This window comes from Chaetodon trifascialis, chromosome 20 (assembly GCF_039877785.1).
Source record: "Chaetodon trifascialis isolate fChaTrf1 chromosome 20, fChaTrf1.hap1, whole genome shotgun sequence".
Classification (NCBI taxonomy): Eukaryota; Metazoa; Chordata; class Actinopteri; order Chaetodontiformes; family Chaetodontidae; genus Chaetodon; species Chaetodon trifascialis.
The window spans coordinates 9812642-9836006 of record NC_092075.1 but is presented as its reverse complement, the minus strand read 5'-3'; positions in this window follow the sequence as shown (position 1 = coordinate 9836006).

Below are 23365 nucleotides of genomic sequence, written 5' to 3'. Positions count from 1 at the left end.
AGCTCCGTGATTTTCCTAGCGCCTCTGTGGCCCATAGGGCTTCATACTGTATGGATGTGTTGCATGTTACGAGGAGCAGCGCTCCGTTTGATTGGCTCTTTGACGCTTTCGGACCAATTGTGTGGCTGCGTAGGCGTGGTTTTAACAGGTCGGGTGGAGGGGACAGACTTCAGACTTATAAAAAGGTGTTTGGAAACTCAAAAGGGCTTTGCCGTGAAACACCACCCTTCCCCGGTCGCTGTTGTGAATGTGCCAGCGTCGTCACAGAAGTTGCGCTGTCGGTCGGCCTGTGAGACCCAGCGAAGGGGCGAGCGCAAGCCGAGCCAAGCCAAGCCGGGGAGCCGGCACGCTTTGTCGGCGAGATGTGCTGATCTGACTTCCTCCTCTGTCCCATAGCACAGCACCGTTCTTATGCTTTGAATATGGCAAATATAATTGTATTCATTCATAAATATATTTATGTCTGTGCTTCAGCAGCAGTCAATTCGCGATTTACGAAGTTTGCCGAGATTTTAGCAGCGCCGAAAAGCAGCAGTGTGACATTTCCTGTAACATCCTCCTTTGAAATCATAGCGCAGGAAAATATGAGCTGGTGACGGAATGAGGCGCTCGACGATAAGTTCATGTAATGTTGATAACAAAGTTGTGACACCACTCAGTAATTATTAATTCTGATATTTAGGCAATATAGGCTGTTTGAATTTTGATAGAATGTTAATGACTGCGGTGTTAATTTCTTATATTGTCATCTTGGGTTTTTTTTCCCCCACACACTGTTATTCGCTCTTCATTCCCACTTTTCCTCTGCAGCCTACATTTGGATTTGAATCAGTGTGAGTGAAATCAGTTCTGCGTATTGTTAAGGAATACATCAGCATATACTGAGGAAACACGTAGAGCGCTGATGAAGCCTCTTGGATGAGTGGCAAAAACGTTTTCAGCTCGAGTGGAGGTTTTGACTTCCACTAGCATTTTATTTTAAGTTCACCTGAGCCTAATCGCGCATCGCAACTTTACGCGTAAACAGGCGGAGGAGCAGAGTCTGTGGGGATGTGCTCACTGATGCTTGTGTGTGATCAATTCTTTTTATCTAAACGTCTGTGTTTTGGATCATACCAGTCAGGTCTGTAGTTAAATATAGCACGCTTTCCCGGCTCGATTGTTACTGGGAAACAATTCAGTCCGTGCCAGTCTACAAAGTGACACTTGCACGGGCTGCAGAAAGTAGGTGTAATGATGAAACGAGGCACATGTTGAATTCTATTTGAGCAGATATTTTCTCTTATGTGCAGTTTTCCTACATCAATTATTATGTAGCTCTGGGCTAAGTGGCATATATATTTTTTTTTATTTTATCTTTAATTATACTCAACAAAGGACGCCGATTGGAAATAGGTTACTGCAGTGGTTCACTATTGGGTGCAATAATATTGCTTAACTGCCAAGCGTCTAAAAAGGTGTTCACCCGAGACGAAGCCTGGCTAGCGCTCTCTAAAATACTATTTAACCTCAAATTCACAAGTAAACGAGAGAGCTGTGGCCAGTCAGCCACCTTGGATAAACATTGACCATCAATTCTCAGTCAATTGTCTGTCTCCGTGGATCCAGGCGGGGACAGAAGCGGTGGTGGATCTCAAAGTCCTTGAGGGGGGGGGACCATGCAGAGGGAGTTCTCACAAAGGAAGCAGTACTGAATCATGCCAACGTGGTCCGTCAATATTTTGCACCAGTTGTGCAGTATTAATGCGTATTCAATGTATTCTCTCAAAAGGCGTGATATACTTGTTGCACACCGGTTGTTAGAAATATATGGAGGCATGTATCTGTTCTGAAGCCTGGAGCTTGAAATAGTCCCTAAACACCTCAGGGCTCGTAGTAGAAGCCTCCTTGTAATTTGTTGCATGTGAAAACCTACCTGGCAGTAACCTGGATTCTGATTCTGAAAGCATTTTTGCTTCAGCTGAGTTTCCAGTCAGCACTGCTCAAGAAGCCCCTGCTGTGGTTTCCTGCACGTTTTGTTCATTGCAGCTCAATTGTTGCCCATCATGATTTGAGTTACACATGTCACAGCCCCCCCCCCCCCCCCATCACAGATATGGATAGATGAGGTGCTATCTTTGAAAACTGCCCCTCTAGTACCTGCCTGCGTGTCCCTATGTGTGCATAAAGTGAAGTGGTCTGCATGCATAAGCTGTATATTCCCCAGGAGAGATTCACAAGGATATTCGTCTTATGTGTTGCATGTTATTGATTTGCTAGAGAAAACAGATGCGATAGCTGTTGATAAGCCACAGCAGCATCTGACTGAATGTAAATCTAACACAGCCCCAGTAGCTGAAGCCAGCAGCTAAACCTTTACATGGTATAAGCTCCAAAATGAAGGTGCTCCCCTCCACCAGCCTCCGCGGGGCCTTCCACCCTTTTCTTTGTTTGAGTGAGGTCAGGTCTGTGTCAATTACTGTGGCTTATTCTTTTTTAAACACTCACCCCCATTAGCAGTACATTTCAATTTAGTGGAAGGTGTCATCAAATAGGAAGCGGTGTTGACACGGCAGCAGCCTTTCAGTCTCTGTGGCCACGCTGGCTTCATTAGCTAAGCAAGTAGAGAATGGTCAATACACAATATAAACTTTTACAGGGTTAGGGCTCTCAGGGACTCCAAGAGGCTATAAAAAGCCCTGGGCTGACACTGCTGATTGATGAAGCCAACTTTGTCAGCGCTTCCCTTTTATACATCTATAGAGATCATGCATATCAAAATCAAAGGGGGCAGTGCATTTGACTGCACAGGCTCTAAAATCTCTCGCTCCAGTGTGATTTCTGGCCGTGCGGGGGGGGGACATCTTGTGTTTTTAAACCTGTAAACGTATCATGCAGCACTGTGCAGGAGTTGTCCTCGACGAATGTGCTGTAAGACATCAGCATTTAAGTGCAAAAGCAGTTCCTTTCACATGGCGGCCACCATGTATTTATTGAATATTCTTATTACTATATACCCCTTTGGTAACCTCTCAATGTCATCAATGAGGAAAAACTGCATTAAGGTCATGGGTTATGAAGCCTCAGTGCCCTGGCTACACACAACAGCTATACTGTGTAGGTTCATTAAGCAAAGCTTCAAAGACATTCCTGGAATTGATCACAGAGCCGCAAGTGATGTAATGTATGCTGTCCTGTTTATTTGCAGATTGTTAATGATAAGCAAGGACAGACTTGGTGGCACCGCTCCTGAATGGAGGAGATTGTCTGCTGAGAGTCATCACCCCTAACACGACATGATAGGGAAAGGAAACATCACAAGATTAGTATATTCAACTACTATAATGACTACAAACTTCATTACGGACGTCCCCGACACAAAGTGCAGGGGGAGATGTTCAATTGACAGCATAATGACTTTCTAAATGCATACCATTTACCTCCAAGATTTAGGTGGAGCTGTGATCGATCCATTGAGGCTACATTGCCCCAAAGGAGACACAAATAGTAAAATTCACTTTCTAGAATCACACACATGATTTAGTCAATTGGCAGGAGGAATGATAAACTCCTTACCTGTCGATGAATTGTCCCCATCAGGTATTTTTAGTCAAGTCAACCCTTGCTCTCATCAATTCCTGTCTTGGCCTGTTATAGGTATTGATGAAAAACAATTTTAGTTAATTAGGGGATGTGCTTATTGATGGCAGGGCATTGACGAGGAAAACGGTCATGTGCTGGGGAGACATTTGCTCCCTTGGATGAGGTTGTTCATCAATAGCGACTTAGACTCATACTTTTTAAGTTCTACCACATAGTTGAGGAAGAGGCAGCTGAAAGGTGATGAAGTGTTTCACCTTTGATTTCTAAATTTAGCAATATTGCTGCTAAAAAGCTGTGATCTTAATCTCTATGAACAACAGACAGGCCTGACGCAAAGTTTAAAGAACAATTTCATTAGTTGGTTATGCAACAAGTAATATGAGATCAGTGTCACTGTTATGAATTCATAAGATGTATCTATAAACTCTATGCTATCACACGTTTTTATACATTTTCTTATAACCTATACCTTAACTGTGACGTAAAAATGTGACCGGACGCTTATTTCACATCCGCACATTTCAAAATATCAAGATTACAGGTTTAGGTGTTTTATTAAGTCCTATTTAAGTCAGAAATTATTAGATGTTTTGTTTACAGATAAGTTTGCATGGCTTTGTCTGGCCAGGAGCCCACTAAATGCTTGCCTAATGGTTCCTTTTCACGTAAAACAAGCTCTGGTCATTATCACCTGTTGCTGTAGAATAGAGCTGAGCAGCTGCTTTTTGAAGGTACATTGTACGCAGTGCTAATAGAACAAACCAGTCCAGTGGCATGCATCACCTGTAGAGCATAAAGCAGGGGATTTGTCTGCTCAACTCCATAAACAGCCGTCAGGCTTTCTCTGCAGCTACAAGCTGTGCGATCAAGATGCTGGTGGTAAACGCGTCAGATGTGGACCATGTGTCAAAAGTCTTTAGCTTGCCTTACGTGCCACCACTCACCGACATGGCAGATAAGCATCTTTCCCCTTATATTCCGCGCACTGAGGATCTTACTGAAACCAGTTTTGCATGCTACAAAGCAAACAATTGCAAATGAGGAACAGAAAAATCCTCAGGTTATTTGTCATCAAGTTAGCACAGTGTAAATATGTTCCCGCTATGTTCCCGAGAGGCATCGGTTAGGGACTATTTAGGGTTTGAATCAAAAAGTATTTGTCTTTGCAGTGTGCAGCGGGCAGGGAGGTGCCCTGGATATCTGCTGTCCATTTAGCTTCCCCAACATCAGCATCGGCTTTGTGCTGCTTTGAGTTTACAGTCTCACGAAGTTATAAGGTTTTGCCATTGAGTCCAACCTCAAGAACCAGGGCTTTTAAGGGGAGAGTGGCATAAAGCGGTGCATTCCTCCACCGAGGGAATCTTAGGCTAAGGGGTTAGGGTGGCTTCTCTCTAGAGGTTAAGTGGGATAAGTGTGTGGCTCACGTCAAACCAACTACCCCCCAATAGTTTCTGGAAAATTTGCAATGGGGTCAGATTGGATTACTGTGTTTTGGTATTTACATGGAGACATAGGGCTTTGAAATGGAAAACCATAGGCGGAAAAGCAAGTGCCATGCAGTCTGAGAGGCTGGGTAAAAGAAACCAGCACTGATTTCCACTGACGGGACGGTTGACTACATGTCTTTTATGTCTTCCTGCCCCACAATCAGACATTTTGTTCCCGAGAATGGTGATTGAGCTAAATGGTTCAAGTGCAACACCAATCTTTAAAGTAAAGCCTTGGTAAGTACTGTGATAGACATTCAATAGGAAATAAGGAGGTTTCAGGCATCGTGCTTAGGCTTGCAGATGTACCACATCATAGCTGCGACTGTGGCTTTGAGGGAGCTCCTTAAATGCAGTTAAGGAATTTCGCTGCACAGTTATGCCACATAAACAGCAGTATCCCCCATACTGAAATGACCTTGTAAAAACTCACATAGGTGTCAGTTCCCCTCGAGGTAAACCAGGTTTTGCTGTGCCTCAGGAGGTCTGTCATTTTTACCTGTTCAACCTTGTTGCAGACCTGCTAGGATGAGTCTTCTGGGTTATTTTGGGAAAGATTCTCCAGCCACTCCCTACAGGTGCTGTGTGCAGGCCTGAGCCCATAATCCACTCTTTTCACTGTGGATTTCGCTGCACCCCGTCCCACTAGGATTTGTTGTACTCTGTTCAGCAGCAGCTGAAGAATTAAGGCACAGACTTACGTTACAAGCATTTGTTTTTACATATATCCTCACTTTTTGATGAAGTGGGAAAACAGGTATTATAGCTTCTTAAGAGGTGCTGTTTAAAGTCAGTTCAATATTTTGACACCTCAAGGAAAACTCTCAAATTCTACTTTCCATGTCAAGCAGTGATCAGAATATTTCACACATTTTTTTTTTAGTTTTGCACTAAAATAAAAGCATGAAGAGGTTTTTTATTTATGTCAAAAATCACGCACTTGTTGTCAGATTCCTCTGTTCCACGAGCCACTCCTCAACAGAAAAGAGGCGCTTTTCGAGGGAATTCATGAATTCCTACATGCCACAGATCTCATTTTCTGTCTCTGCTAAAGCTCACACTTCGCCCTTTGATTCCCTTTTTTCTCAAGCACGCCGATAAATAAAAGCAACAGGTGTCAAACGTTTATGATGTTGGCAGAATATTTCCGCAGGGCTCTTTGTGTGCACAAACCTTCTGCGGTCTCACACAAACGTTCCTGCGAGTTGCCGGCTACTTTTCCCCCCCTGCTCCTGCTGAAACTTGACCTCCCGTTTCTGGGTGAATTAACGGTTTTGTCAGTAGCGAGAACAACAATTTGAAGTGTATGCGGCAAGCTCAAGCGGCGGCAAAGTTGAGTGCGGTCAATTGAATTTCCCACATGCTTCTCTGCGCGATGGATGGATCCCTCTGTTAACTGCTGAAGCCAGAATGCCTTGTAAATGTTTGCGTAAAAGTCCTGCGGATGTGGAGTCGTGCGTTAATGTTGCTTGGAGTTGATTCTGCTTAAAATCTGACATTTCTTTACTAAATCAGAACATTCCAAAAATAAATAAATCAGATTCATGCTGCGTAAATATTATTATTTAGAGATGCTCCATATTTTTTGGAAAATTGTTTTCTTTGCAAACGTTTTATGAAATGCAAAATTCGAGTCTGATTTTAATTTGCAACTCTTGAATCAAACACTTTCTTTGCGCCCCTGTAGTTCCTGCTAATAGTCATTTCTCTTTTGACCACACTTGGAATTTGCGCAGGCTCCTTTAAATGAAGTTTAAACGTACCTGCCTGTTTGCACTGCAGACAGATTAAGTTGTCTCTTTGCTTTGTGCTGTACAATGTGGCCACTGATGTTGTGCGTCAACAGGTTTATCTGGCTTGGTGCACGGTGACATGAGCGTGTGCTGCTGGCTTGTAGGGGATATGTGAACAGAAAAGCCTACTGTACTGTACCGGATAGCCTATAGTCTATTAGAATTGACATAAAACTAGCAGCTTGCTATCTTATTGTGTGCTGAGGTATATCCGCTAACATGGAATGAAAAAAAAAAGAAGCTTTCTTTCTTGCTTCCTTTAGATCTATTATGAGTTTAATGTGACTCAAGTTAGACAGCGTCGGAGCACCTTTTGTGTCTTTCTTTCCTTCTTTCCTTTTTTTTTTTTTTTTTTTTTACTAGCTGTTTGCCTTTGCTGCTTTTTCATGTTCAAATTGCAAGTCGTCAGAGACTTGTGACATTTGAAATATGAGACTGGCCGCATTTACGAAGTTAGACAATACACGAAAACCACATGAAAATCAGAATAAGTAGGATGCGGTTAAGAGCTGCGCTTTCATTTATTAAAGTCCCTACAGATGTTTTGCATAAGGACGTTTTTGGGGTAATGAGGGGGAGTATTTGAACGTAAGCTGAACCTGGTTGGCTTAACTTATAGGATTCTACAGTAACCTCGAATAGGCGCAGGAGAGGCTGCAAAAAGTAGCTTTGGGGGGAAAAAAATGTGACTGTGCCTCGATCGGTGGGGTGAGTGTTGAAATGATGGTCATTTGTGGTTATGACATTATTTTAGTCTAATGTAACTTTGGAAAGTGGACTAAAAGAGGCTATTTCAACCAAGGTAAAAATGCATTGTGGAAAATGACAAAACTGCTCGACAAAAAACTACAATGGCTGTTACCACCTGTTGATTTTACCCCTCCATATGAAACCCGGGATATTTAGAAAATAATAGGCACTGATTATACATTTCGACTGTCACTCCATCTGTCAGCCTATTTCCTTGCATTCCATTTTTGTGAATCCGCGCAGAAATACAAACATTCATCCCGCTACACACACAAGCACCAACCAACCAATTAAAATCCGATTAGGAAACATCTTAGTTTTCCAGCCGAGGGCAGTGAAAAAGTCTGTAACCTTTCCTCACTGAGGTCATCCACCTAATAAGATCCATTGCCTATAGTGAAGCCGCAGACCTTCACAAATGTTCGTGGCGACCGACTGTGGCCCCGGAGACCTTTGGCATACATGGCAGTTTAATTGGTAACTGTATTTAAGAATAAGGTGGGATTCCAGTTAATTAGTGGAGAAGTGAATACGATTGAACATTATATGATTTGCTCCCGGCCCCTGGTTTGTTAGCGCGGATTTGGGGTGGATCAGCTTTTGTGCTCGACAAATGAGAAGTGAGTAGCGTGGTGCCGATGCACAGTGTCGTTTTGTGGACTGGCGACAGTCTCGATTCATGGGAAAAACTTAAAGGAGACCCGCGTTATCACAGGACCTCATTATCTCATGTCTGCAACCATCTTTTGGGAACAATCCCTAATCAAGAGTGGCACAGACCTACTTTGCAGAACTTTGGTATAATAGCCCCCCTCTCTCACTACACACACACACACACACACACACACACACACACACACACACACACACACACACACACACACACACACACACACACACACAGACTTTGCGTGACGTGGGGTGTTACTTGACAATGTGATCCTGGATCACCTTTTGGTATCCAAAGCCATCTGCAATAATTGCGCACGAGAATTCACTGACAGACCTTCAAACACCTCCGCCAGGTAGGCCACATACGACCATTTAATATTCACTCTAAATGCCTTATCTCTTTATTTAACAACTTTATTGAATTCGAGGTTATATTAAAGTCTACATCTCTGGGCTTTAGATACGTTTGAGTGCATGCAAACCTTAAAGTGACTGAGACTGTACGCTCCACTCTGTTTTATTAATTTTCAAATGTATTTTTTTTTAGTGACTTTAAGTGAATTACTAAAAAAACAAAACAAAAAACAAACACGACTTAATTTACTCGTCCGCAGGCCCGCTGTTAGATTTTTGCAGATTAAATGCATTTTTATTTCCTAAACTTTGCACAGTCGCAACTACCATGCAGTGCATTGGCTATGCTGTCCTTTCCCGGCAGCCTACATCACAGTGCATGACAATGACAACTACCCCGCGGGCGTTCTGTTCCTGCGCACAAGCCCACAAAACCAGAGAGGTGGTTCATTTACTTGGCCATAAACCATTTATTTACCTTCAGGTGAGTGTCGCAGAGAGTGCAGAGTAAAGATCGCAGGAGAGATTTACACCTGTCTCTCTGCTCAAATAGAGAAGCCTATAGCCTACAGAGATGGCCACTGGAGCCAGCTTGTCTGGAGCTCTGCTAGACAGCCCACCCCTCCCCTCATCCACTGTGGATTAAACAACATCATAAAAAATGACCATCAACGCGCACGCTGTAAACAGATTATTCTCCTCGGCGCCTGGCGCACAAACTCCACGCTGAAGGCTGCGGACGCGTCCTGCAGCCATGTGCCGCAGCGGCGAGCGCGGCTCCGCTTGGTCATCCTTTTTTTCAGCCGTTTACACACACTTCTCAGGACACTTCCCGCTCATGTAAATACTGACGAGCGTTTGATGTCATGGCTGCGGCCGTGGGAGACTCTTGGGAGGCTGCTGGGGGACATTTGTTACCAGATGAGGAGTCACTTTTCTCCGCAGACCAGCTTCCAGGGCTTTTGAACATGCAACAGGAGAGCTTGTTAAATAGGAAGGCGGCTTCGAATATTTATCTATTCCAGGATGTACCTAATTATTATATAATTAAATTCAATATCTCTCCACGACCTACACCACAAATAAACTACACACACGTGCACTACTTCTTTTGACCCCTCTTTTACCTGTTGCAACGTTCCTTCTCATAACTGATGAGGGTTGTCCATCTAAAGGTTTTAGACACTCTGCTATAATGACAGTATGGGTGTTGAAACATGTTGAAGCATCCTCAAAATATCCCTTTTTTGACCCATTTCCCTGAGGTAAAGTGCACACAGGGCTGCTTCCAAACCTCTCAACCTGGTGAAATCAATTCATCACATTAGAGCACAAGCAGTGTCATCATTAGTGCATTACTTCATGGTAATCAGCCCAGACATCTGGATTTTCAGTCCTGTCCTCCAGCATTCTCCTCAGCGGTTTTAGGCACCGTCCTACAAGATGGACACGTCTGTGCTATCTCCAACATATCATCACAACACCTGATGGTTGCTCACATGCATGTATAACAACAGTTACTGAGGGCTGTATTTCAACAGGCTCCTCTTTATTATGCTTGTTGTGGACAGGAAGAGCAGAACAGTGAAAACAGTCCCTGCTTTGATTTAAGTGTGAAAATAAAGGTGTCAAAAAAAATAATGACCAGACGAGAACCGGGCCTCACAATTTAAACATCCCTATTTCATCAAATTTGGTAAAGGTGACAGGCTGTTTCATATCATTTTAACATAGGTTTAAAAATAGTAACTCTCTGAATCTCTTCTCGAACACACACGTAAAAACACACACAAATATCAACTTCTTTTTCTCTCTCAGGCATACACACGTTTATCCCCCCCACACACACACACACATTGATTCACGATTTACATGCTCGCTCGGTGGCATGTTACTTCAGCGGTCACTTTGTTTGCCTTGAAAACAGGCGGGGTGTCCAGTGGTCAGCCAGTGAATTTCATGCCCTATTGATGAGAATAATCCCCCTCGGTGTGAGGCTGGCAGTGCAAATTAAAGTCTTAACATGCAGGTTGCCCTAACGCAGGTCTGCAATTACTCAAGTCATCAGGCTGTCAGCATCAACATGCCTAGCTCCTCCATGAATATCCTGGATTTTATCACGGTTTTCGAGTCTGTTCGGTCATCTTGTGTTGCTAATCTCCTCAACTGCTCGACGCTGCACGCTTTTCCTCTGAAATCTGCTGGTTTTTTTTTATTGAGGATGCTGACTCACTCATAGTTTGCCTAATACTTTATTCTTGAAATATGGGCCAAGACACAAAATGGGTCATGGGCCCCCTTTTAGTGGCTCTTTGTGTGACACTGTGAGAGTGTTTAGATGAGCCCGGGTCACAGGACCAGAGTGATTTTACTCTAATTAGGTCCGGATTCCAGATAATAACACCTGAATATTGCATGATATTGGCTTAAAAGGTGCCCATCTATAAGTAAGACAGTGCTTTGCTGTGATTTTCAGTAAATCCTCAACAAAATCCTGTTTAAACACACTAAATAAGCATGATTGATTATTTGCTGAGTGAGCAGGCATAGATCACAATTATTAGTCCCTTCTGGTAATGGAGCAGCTTTTAGCTTAAACACCAATATATAGACGTCTCTAGCTGTAAATTACCCTGAGAGATCCCGGCTTGTATTTCGTTGTAAAATTTTAAATAAGGGCTAAATAGTTTTATCAATATAGATGCATCCTGTTGTTGTAGCTCCTATTGAAAGTTCATGAATAAATTCAGTCCATCCCTCATCATTTTTTTACTTCTATCACTGACTCATTCAATCATTCAGCTCAGCCTTTGACATGTGTATGTTATTCTGAGGGGGGGTGGGATTGGTGGCCTACGTGCAACTTGGAAATTATAAAAGGAAACCTTCCATCTAGTGCGGCCATATGGGAATACAGAGAGGGAGGCAGCGGGAGCAAATCGAGAGCAGTGATTTCCAAAATGGCTCAGCTATTGAATGACAATAGCCAGGCCCCTCTGCCTGTCTTTCTTCCTTTCACTGCTGCACACTGCAAAAAACTAACATGATAAAGCGGCCAGAGAAAATGACCAAATGTGATTTATTCTGATTCTGATTTGAACAAATCATTTATGATTTAAATCTGGCAGCACAGATATCCATGGTCACTGAATGTCTAGTTGTCCAATTCTGTGCGACTTGTGTCTTTTTTTTTTTTTTTTGTGCATATTATGATGGGTCCTACGGTAACAGCGCATGTTTCTGCAACCACTGCTTCTGCCTTCTACATTCCTGTCAGTGGGAATATATACAGTGAAGTTTATTCTACAAGATAGCATTTATAAAAATACCACATTCAAACATTTTAAGGAGGCACTGACAGGCTGACTTTGTGGGAGTTAAGAAATAATGAGTTGTTTGGAAGGCACAGAACATGACATATAGAGAGTATGATAACTTAACATATTGAATTCTTAAATATAAATGTTAGTAAAATCACATTGTTTTCATTGAATACAGAAATACTAAACAACTGCGTCTCACAGCTGTATAGAGTTTAGTACTGTGCCAGATGTCATTGTATCTCTATAACCACACTTTCACCAACAATATTTTGGGATTATTTTTTCAGAAATAGACATTTTGCCCATTTTTTCCCCTAAATTTATTGTCAGTATGTGGCATGTTTTCACCATTCCTCTAATATACGGCAGAGTCAGTGAGCAGCCCCACATATTCTCTCATCCGTCAAGGAAGGGGAGATTTTTTTCAATAAATAATTCACCACTGATAGCCAGCCCTAATGCCTACATGAACAAATCTCTCAGTTACAGCCATCTTGGGAGTAAGCCAGTCCAAGAGCATACTTAATAAACAAATACAGAGGCTGACAAGCTCTGGTTTCACTGATGTCTTTCCGAGAGGAAAGAATTTGAGGACAGTCGGTGAAACAACATCCTTTCTGTGGGTGAAGGTTTCGGGGTCAGGTGTGGGTTATTGCTGCAGGAGCGAGTCACCCCGTTGCATTGTTACTGCTGATCCTCTGGATAGATTTACTGTCCATTTTACACAGGGCATAATTTCAGTTTTTCTTTAGAATTATCTGACATTTATGTTCCTACGTTTTATGATCTTGCACCATTTAGTGGGAATTAAATGACAATATAGCAATAGAATGCATAAAATATAAAAATGATTTTACGTACGGATGTAGAGCCACTGTGCGTTAAAACAAGCTTTTTGATCATATTTGTGTTTGTGTGTCCACTTTTAGGACCAGAGCTGAGTCGGTATCGCAGCCTCACATTGACCACATGTTCGCTTGGTCTAGAAACATGATCCAGACACGATTCCCCTAACCCGGCCCTTTGGGTGAAAAGGCGATGTCAGCGTGCGTGTCTGTGCAACATCTCGTCACGGAAATGTTCTTGTCATACATGTCATTGACTGCAAACAGTCACTGCCTTATTTTTTGGTAGCATTCAATGTTGTTGTATCTTCATACAAGTAAAATTAGAGTCATGATTTTGGCCATTTTTTTGCTCAGTTTGGGGGGGGGGCTTCACTTTTCGTGCATCCTGGTTGAGCCAACATGGTCGACTCCTTTTGGGATGCTCAAATCAGATGGAAAACATGACGTTAACTTTTGTGCAAATGAGAACAAATTTTCAGTGTGATCAGGTTGTGTGTGAATGTGTGGACTGGACATGGTTGTCGGACAGTTATTCAGCCCATCTGTGTGTCTGCTGCAAGACTCCTTACATGAAATATTCAAAGTCCAGTGAAAATTGATATGCTGATCTGAAGTCTGTTTCTCTCTCTCTCTCCCTCTGACCAGATCCCTGTGGAGCTGCATCGAAGAAGGATTCTAATATCACATATCAGTTAGATGACCAAGTTCAGGGCCTGCATGACTGCTGCAGCTCAGCGCTGGAGCTTGGATCAATGGAATACTGTTGGGGATACAATGGACCACACCCACATACTGATTAGACCCTCTGATTGGATGTCACATGGATGTCTTGACCACTACCATGGCTTTCATGCAAATTGACGAAGGTAATTTTAGTCCCTTAAGTGAAATTTGATTTGCGTTAAGAGCTCCTGCTACTTTTTCTCAATGTAAAATGGTTTTGATTAATAGTCTGGGAGAACATGGGGAGAAATATTACCAAGCGTTAACAGTCTAATGTATCTCTGCACTAAATTAGTGGTGCCGCTGTTTGTCATCTCAGTTTATTGCCAGTCTTTCGGGCAAAGAAGAGCTGATTTCTTCACTCCTCCACTCAAAAACACACATTTAAATGACATCTATCCCTGACTTTAGTATATTACAAACTTTGTCTTGATTAGCTGAATGGACGACTTGCAGGTCAACTGCCACCAACACCTTCCTAATCGGAGGTGATTTAATCCATGCTTTGGAACAGGGAGAAATTTACCATAGAGAAGTCACACATACGCCATGCACTCATATAAAGCCTAAAATACAAACGCTCACGCACTGTCACACACAGAAACTAAAATGTTATCAGCAAACAAGGCCTTGCTATACCATTGTATCCACCTACCCAGACTGTAGCTGTTACGTGCTCCTCTAAATGTCTGCGACACTTCACCTCACCTCCTCAGAGCGGCACAGCGCTGCACCCTGACCAAATGAAAAACAATCTGAGGAAACAGGGAACAATCCTAGGCAGGCTCCAGCGGGCTGCCATAAAAAGAGGGGCTGCCTCTCCAGCCTCTCCCTCATGCCTTCAGCCTTAACTCTATGGGCTGATGAAAGATCAATGGGCCGACTGGGCAGCCGCTGCTGTGCCTGCTGTCCGCCACTGCACCAGGAAGCGAGCCAATTACAAAACACCAGAAAAAAAAGGAAGAATGGGAAAACCCTCAGTCTTTGTGACTGCGAACTGAGTGATTACTGAAAGTTGTGTGTGTGTGCGTTTTCCTGTTATCTCATATATGCTGAGTCCGGCCTGTTGCAGCCAGACTTATTTTGAAGAAATGTTGAATGTTTCCAGCCCGTGGATCGTATTCCAAACTCATTTTAACCCCCATCTCTCCCTACGTCCCCCACCTCCCCTGCCTCACCCTCTTTAACACCCCTTTAACCCTCCAGCCCCCGCCTCCAGGAGCCTCACTCCAGATCTGTACCAGCTAACCAGACCTCTGGATCTCCAGCAGGAGTAATGGGGGTTGGCGCTGGGGTTTGGTGCAAACACGCAGCAGCAGACAAACAAATCATGTTAAGTCTCTGCTGCCACGGCTGGCAGCACACTCAAAGGGGAGCCGGTGCCCTGCCAGGGAGGAGGGTGCACCCATTTTCCCAGGGAGGGGGTGAGGGCGAGGGTGAACACGAGGGAGGGTAGCATGGAGGGGAGGCCTGGTCCTTATCGAGCGCGGATCACAGACACCTCTGCCCCTCCTGGTAGGAATGCACACAGCCCCTGTGGGAGGAGAGAGGGAGAAGAAAGGAGGAGGAGGAAACAAGCAGACATTAAGAGGGGAAGTATAAAGGGAAAGAAAAGAGCGAGTGAGGGAAAGTGAGTGACTGAATGAAGGAGGGAGACAGACACAGAGAGAAAAAGACTTGCCCAGCTTAGCCGAGGGAGTGTCTCTGAACATACACACGCAGACAAAAACACACCAATCACAGCACTCAACACACTCTCACTGGATTGAGAGCACCACTGGGAGAGCACATAGGAAAACAAACAGGGCATTAGCCTGCTTAAATACCATTCTAACCATGCAACTGTGGTTATCATTACCTCACTTCAGTCACGGTTTTAATGCATCGTGTATCACTGATGACAGCTGAGGAGAGATCAGAAAGCCGACAGTGTGATCACACACTGCAGAGGTGTTAAACTCGATGTTAAAGAAAAAAAGAAGAACATGTAATGGTGTGAGATCTCCCACATCCGTGTGCGTTTCAGATATCATGGCTGCAAATATTCCCTCTTTCCCTTAAAACGACCAAAGAAGGCAGGATGATAAAATATTTAACGTATAAAAAGTCTTGATTGTGTCTTGATTTTTCTGCCACACCTCCTGAGATGGAAATATTTATTTTTGAAGCCTATAAGAGCTAACTGTGATCTTAACATGGGATTCCTGCATGCTGGTAGAAGCTCTTTGTGGTTGTGTGTCAGGGCCATGAACAGATTTTGTCAGGTGGAGATTGGGGTTTAGGGGTTCATTTACAGTTCACCCAAGAGCATTCCATGCAGTCTTTACATTTCCATTCACCCTCACTCTATACCCCCTTCCTCTCTTTTGCTCCTTCGCTGGTCGTACGCTTCTTTCTTCTGCCTTTTTGAAATGCTAATAACGGCAAACTGTTATTCCTCTGCTGTTGACATAATTCGCTCTTCAGTTGAAAAAAATGTGGAGGACTTTGATATGTATTCTGCATGCTTTGCTGCATGCCCTGGAGCGATACGGTCATGACGGAGATGTGAGTCACACCTCAGTGTACGTACTGTAATGTCTGTACTGATCCCTAATTACTCTAAAGTGTCTCTGAAATGCACCGCTGATCAAAACACACGGCCAGACGCACGCACTCTGACAGCCAAGGTAATACTAGCACTACAGCTTGATAATCCCCTCATTAACACCTCCTTGACTTGAACTTTTCAGAAATTTTTGATATTTTATGAACGAGTCTCACAAAGAAGATAGAAAGTCAGACAGACAGGCATGCAGGCAGGAAAGCGTTTTACTTATGTCAGCCAGGAAGTCAGTTGTTAAGGCAGCTCAGCATAGTTGGTTCTTAGTCGTTCTTTAATTTGTGGCAAAATATATATTTATTTTTCTTTACACTATACATAACTGTGTCAACGTGATGTGGTAATACAGACAGGACAGATTATATTAATGGTGTGCCAAAAACATAAAATAACATCAGGCTAGCGTGATACAAACTCTTTCTTTTGGCTGAAGTGGAACACTTTCGTTGCTGGGATGACACACTTTTTGGTCAAATAGCATAATGAATTTTAAATGAGCATAATTAATGCCCATAAAAATAGCATTAAGATTTATTAGGCAGCCCTTTTTCAAGAAATTTGAGTCAGTTAAATATTAAACTAAAAGCACCCATCATTGTAGTACTCCACTGGACAGAAATGATTGTAGATGTTTAAATAGTGAGCTCTGTGGTAATGAAACTTAATGGCACACAGCTGCCATGAAATGTGATGTCTGAATCATATTTTGATAAGTTAACTATTGTGCAATTTTTGAAAATTAATCAATAGTCTTTGGCATTATTCTACCGTATTAGAATATTTCTTAATGCCAGAAGAGCTTAAAATTTCATTTAATGCGATTTTATTCTACTTCGCCTCACTGAGAAATGCTTTTGCTTTACAACACCATTTATTATTTTAAAACTGTAATTGACATAATTTATGAAGATAATTCCTGCACTCCTCCAGTTCAAAATGCAGTGTTATTTTTTAAGGTATCAATGCCCAGATAAAATGTCCCCAGAGCTACAGTAAAACACCACCCTGTATATTTTCTTAAAAACTGAGACATACATAATCCTCATATAAAAGTGCCTATCACAACTTTTTTTTGGAACAGCTTGTAACATGTCTGTATGTTTAATATCTGTTAGTTTTACCAGCATGAAAAAGAAAAGCGCTGTGTCGCTGAAAGAATGAGCAGAAGTACCTCGATGTAACCCAACAGCAGCCATTTCAGCAGAGCGCAATTCTTTTCTCAGGCTTTTTCTTCTTTTTCTTTGTGTTCCTAAAATGGGAAATATTCCCGTCTCGGCCCAGTTCCATCTGTTTGTCTGACCAGAGTGGCAGCGAGGCTAACTTATTGCTAGCACATGTGACCGGGTGAGTGTGTGTGTATGTGCCCTGGCCTATCACACAGCATTCCCTTGCCTATCAGCCCCCCCGCCTCAACCCCCCAGATAGATCTCTACCTTCATTAATGCAGACCCACGGCAAGCGCATGTCTCCACATGTTAGCATGCGACGCAAACATCTGGCTTATTTTGGGCATTGTGGGTCCGCTTTCCTCACTTAAACCTCCTCCTGCTCTTTTCTGGTGTCCTAAAAGGGGCAACTCACATTTTGTCTCTGCAGAGGAGAGGAAGTGGCGCTCGTGTTGTTGTGGCGAGGAACTTCAAAGAGGCTGGGACGTCAGTCATGAGCAAGCAGAGGGCAGAACTTGGTCAATGGCAGGGATTTATCGTCTAATAGCCCCTCTGGGGGGACTTTAGGTCTAATTTCAGAGGTGCTGAAAGTAGGATTTTATGGAGTATGCCATGTCCTAAGGTCTTTTTGTTTCACATGTTTTTTTTTTTTTCGCAACACAGAGGCTAATAGTAATGATAATGATGAAGTAAGTGGATTTTCTTTTTCAGTTTTTGGAATTTTGAATAGATTTAGGGAGATAAGCATATGTTGAAAAATTACCAATCGCAGCATTTTGAGCATGAGCGGATTCTGATATTCAAGTCAAACTCAGAAACCTTGTTAAATCACATGCTTACATTCATAACTTAAACTTTACTGCTGCTTACTTCAGCGCATGTTCCTTATCTAACCTGAGATGATGTCACCCAAGGATAGCCTATGTCGTCACACAGCTGGCAGTAACTCCAGTTCACTTTAATATTGATGTTTTCCTCCCCTTGTCTCTCCATCAGCAATATATTTAATGGTCAGATTCTGTGCTTATTCAGCACGGAAAAACGAGAGCAAGGTAAACATGCCAACCTGAGAGCACAAGACATTAGTCTTGTTGCTTGAAATAACTGGATTGTATTTAATGAGACGTATGTAAGATGAGAGGGCAGACATTTGTTTTGTTCCTGACCGCGTGTGCCGAATTAACTGACAAACAGTCAAGTTCTCAGACTTTTGGACTGCATAGAGTTCCAACAGCCATCAATACAAGCTTGTGATCTGCAGTCGCTGTCAGTCAGGAGGTCGTTTAGAAGAAATGCACATTTAATGGCTTGATCCATTGTGATTGGAGTGGTTAATTGATGATCTGGTTGTAAATTTCTGTCTCATGGCTGTCACTATCTCTCCTCCCCTTCTTTCATCGTTCCCTCTGTTTATCCCTCTTTGTCTCTTCATTTCTCTCAGACTCGTATCTATGTCTCCCTCGCCGCCTTGACCTGTCGCTTTTCTTGTCAATTGTAAAGTTGAATGCAATGGCGCTCTTGAAATATTCACAGTTGAAATCCATCTAATTGCCCAGTTGAAATTCATCTTGTAAAATTATTCACAGTTATGCAGTGGGAACTGTTTGTGTTGGCCGCCAACCAACGCCAAGCTCTGAGCATGCCAGATCTGGAGGTTGCCGGGGTGCTGCTGCTGGTGCAGATGTGCCGCCTAATTGCAGATCCCACCATGCGGAAACTATTCTTCCCAACCATTTCAAAGCATCTGCAATAGGTGTCACTGCAAGGTTAAACCAACTTCAAAATGCAAGTCCTGTTTCCATTCCTCACTACTGAATCGATTGCGTAGTGTTGCGTGCCCTCAGAAAAGAGGAGGAGAAAAGGTATTGAAAGAAGGAGACTCGCAGCCCTGGTCATGGCTCACATTAGACTGCCAGTGTGTGCTGACTGAGCGCAGTGCGCCTTTGACTTGAAATAAAGGGAAATAAAGTGCATAACATTGAGAAAACAGGCCTTCATTATAAATGGTGAGAACAGTTTCAACTGGTGATTCAGGTTGAAGTAAAATGCCAGAAACCTTTTAATTGTATTTAATTTTAAAATTTTTGTAAGATTATGACGCTGTTGCGTACCTTGAAAAAAGCCCTCTTGTCTTTATGGTTAACTGTAACTAACGGCAGAGAACTGAAAACAGAGCTGATTATCTTGTGCTGATTTGAATGCTTTCTGGGAAGGTATTGATTTAGTCAATTGCAGTAGTTAATGGTGACTGTATACACTAATTGAAACCTGGAAAAGAAAGTATAAGGTTTCGTATTCCTGAAGCAATAACGATGCAAGCTAAATAAAAGGACGTTGCACACTTATAAATCAATGAAGCCTTCAACACAAATATTTAATCTAACAATAGCTGTGAAAGCTGTGAGAATATCTGACCGGATGTCAACGGAAGCAAAATAAAAGGAGTTCATCAACATGTGAAGGATGCTCTTAAGAACACACCAACAGCAGCTTAATGCTGAAATCCAGACAAGGGGACTCCACAGAGACACTTAAGCTATAGCTGGTGGACAGCTGAGTAAAGAACACAGAGCTCTTATCACTAGACGGACGTGATAGATCAAAGGCTGAAAACATATAAGGTCGGATGTTCCAGTGTCTAGCGAAGTATCTGTTTCTGAATCTGCTTGTGATTGGCCTTTCAGAAGTTTCTGAAAGGTTTCTTGTACAACCCCATTTCCAAAAATCATGGGACACTAGATAAAACATGATGATTTGTTAATCCCTTTTGGACATATACACAATTGAAAACAGTTGACAGACAATGTATTTAGTATTTGACCCCATTAACTTCATTATATATTAATATATGCTTATTCTGAATTTGATGCACGTTTCAAACATTTTGGGACAGGAGCAACAACGCACTGAGAAAGTTGTGGAGAGCTCCAAAAACACCTGTTTGGATCATTCCACAGGTAAACAGGTTGATTGGTAACAGGTGATAGTGTCATGATTGGGTATGAAAGGGGCATCCTGGAAAGGCTCAGTCGTTCACAAGCAAGGGTGGAGCGAGGTTCACCACTTTGTGAACACATGATAGTAGAAAGGACGTTACTGCATGAGCTCAGGTTGGTGAACTCAGTTTGTTTGCCAATGATTTCGTTATTGCTTTTGATTGCATTTCACACAAAGTATTTTTGGAATTTGAAAGAGATGAGGCCATTTTCTTGTTTGTGTATATTGTTATTGTCCAAAGCAGAAAGAAAGCTGCTCAGTAACTTAGTAAGAGCAACTGCATGAGTTCCAAAAGCTATCTGTAATTATGCCTAATGGTCTGTAAGAATGTGTGTTTTTTACTGGAGCAGTTGTGGCTTTATCAGCTTCACCTCTGCTGCTGAACTTCTTCCTCATACATAGCTGTTCTGTTCAGTTTGAGCTTGTCTGTTTTGCCAAGTATGTTTGTCATCTATTTTTTCACATAAATATTTTGCCAGGAACCAGAAAAACCAAATCATATTTTTCTTCTTTTTGTGCACGCCAAGCTTGAAGTCCAGTTGTAGGAAGCTGCGAAAGAGGCAGTGAGAGAAAGACAGTCTGTGTATTAGTGTATGTGTAGGTGTATATGTAGGCTTGTGTGTGCGCAGCCTTCTGTCTGGCCAGCCATGGCCACATCTGTTTGTCATGTTAGCACTTAAGCGCCTGCAGGAGCCACGATGCTAAGTGGAGACAGAGTCCTCTCTCCCACTCTCTCCATCCTCCCTTTCTCCTAATTACATTTGTTCATTAATCCATTTTCTGCCCACTTCTCTTTCTTGTTTATGTTCTTGCTCCAGTGGGCTTTTGCCTCCTCGGACCAGCAGACAGTGACCTTTAAGGAGATGCCAAAAGACTCTGTAAGACAATGTTACCCTTTCACCCTTTCACCAAACACAAACACACACACACACACATACACAAATACACACACACACACACACACACACACACACACACACACACATACTGCTACCCAGTCACATCTTGGCCCCTCAGTATCCCCTCAGGCCATCTCCTTCAGAGAGGCTAATGGAGTTAGCCTAATGTCTGCACAGCGCCAGCCATAAAACTGATTTGAGGCTAAAGGCTTGGTGCCGAGACCACCACTCTGCCTACAAAAAAGAGAGATGTGAGTGAGATGTTAAAAGAGAGTGAGTGTATCTTTAGAGGAAAAGAGGTTGGGGTGGCGGCGGTGGTGTGGGGCGGGCTGGCGTAACTACGGCAACTGCAGACAATCTAATTGGTATTGACATCCTTGTCTCGGAGGAAATTTGACATCTAAGGGCAAATCATTCTATTTAGTCGCCTGAATAGTCTCCAAGGCGGGGCTTGAGGAGCACAATCACGCTGTAGCGTTGTTCTGGTCCTCATGTCTGGGCCAGCGCTGCCATGCAGCAATCGATCCTAATCTGATCGGGGGAGGGGAGGAGGATAAGCGGTATGGGGGAAAAAAAATGACAATAAAATCAAAAGCTCTGTTGGGGTAATATTTAACAAGCGGGAGTACAATTGAGCCCTGCTGGGGCGGCAGCCTGTAATGCACTTGTGCTGCTGTAGCATGGTTAATGTAAAGAAAAACCCGGGAGTAATGGCTCTTCAGCCAAGGTGGCCAGGCTTCAAAGAAATCTGCTTGCTTTAGCTAAAAGACTGCCAGGCCGGGCCGCCAAAGACCTTCATTCTGTTAGAGCATCAAATATGGCCCCCGCTCAGGACACACAGACACCCTGATTTTATTATCCTCACTCCCCTGAGAAACTCATCTCATCCCTCTTTTTGTTTGTGTGACTGACCATCAATGTGAAAGAGTGAAGTGGTGCTGTCCATCAAAAGGCACACATGCTGCCTTTTCTTGGGTCAAAGAGGAGTAAAGGGTATCTGTGGTGTCTCCACACTATGATACTAATGACAGTGGTGGTTGAGGCTACATTTTTCACTAACTGGATGCACCAGTTTTACAAGAAAAGTTATATCAGAGCTGCAAGAATGCTCAAATTGTGACAAAGAGCTTTGTATTTTGAGTCATCATTCGTTCTTTTATCTGTCTAGATCCCTGAAACCCAAGCTTATTAGACAATGACGTTCATGCTCTAAACTTGTCAGAATTGTGTACGAGATGAAAGTATTCAAAACGCAGACTTGTCTTTATAGACATTCTTATGGCAGCAGTCCATTTTCCCCCCAAATCCAGCCATCATATTATGTCTAGATTCTGACTTAAATCTCCTTTTGGATGCTTTTCACTAACAGTTACAAGTGTATGACTGCCAGCGTGCTGTGCATCTGGAAATCCCATCATGTGCACAGCAAAGAGGATGTACCTAAAAACAGGCTCGCACATCCAGGTAATGCAATCTCTCACGTGGCTGCTCAAACGTGTGGCTGAAACAATCAGGAGAAAAATGTCATCCAGACGCAACAAACTCAATGGCAATTGATTGTGCCACTGTTATAAAAGTTCATGAACGCAACAGTAACAGTGAATGAACAGCTTAATTATCTGACTGCAATTGAGCGAGAACAGCTCCTAATCAGGTGGACGTAGAATCGGCTTTATCAGGAGAATCCCTGCTGTTTTCCTTTTGCTGTGTGTGTGTGTGTGTTCTGATATGTTATCTATAAAAGGACCAAATATATTTAGTGACAATATGATCGAGATGGAGATAGACTTTTTTTTGGGCCCTACATTAACAAAGCTATCTTTAAGTTATGTTTAGTGTTACTCAGTTTGAACTGAGCAACTGGTCTGGTATTACGGTTAGGCATTAGAGTTAGGGTCTGGTTGATGAGTAAATTAGGAGGGTTAGTTTTAAGTGGTTAGAATTAGGGCTAATTTCCAGACTGTTCTCATTCCCAGGTCTTGTTGCGCCCCCAGGCGTCTCACGCAGACGGACAACGTATCCTTTAGCATCTGTACGAGACGGCTGCCAGGAAGCCTTTCTGACAGAAAGCCATTCTAACATGTGATTAATGTTGTGAAATGGTCAAAGTTTGGTCAGGTTTAGGTACCCAAAATTCTTTATTGGGCTTTTATAATTACATTTATGTAT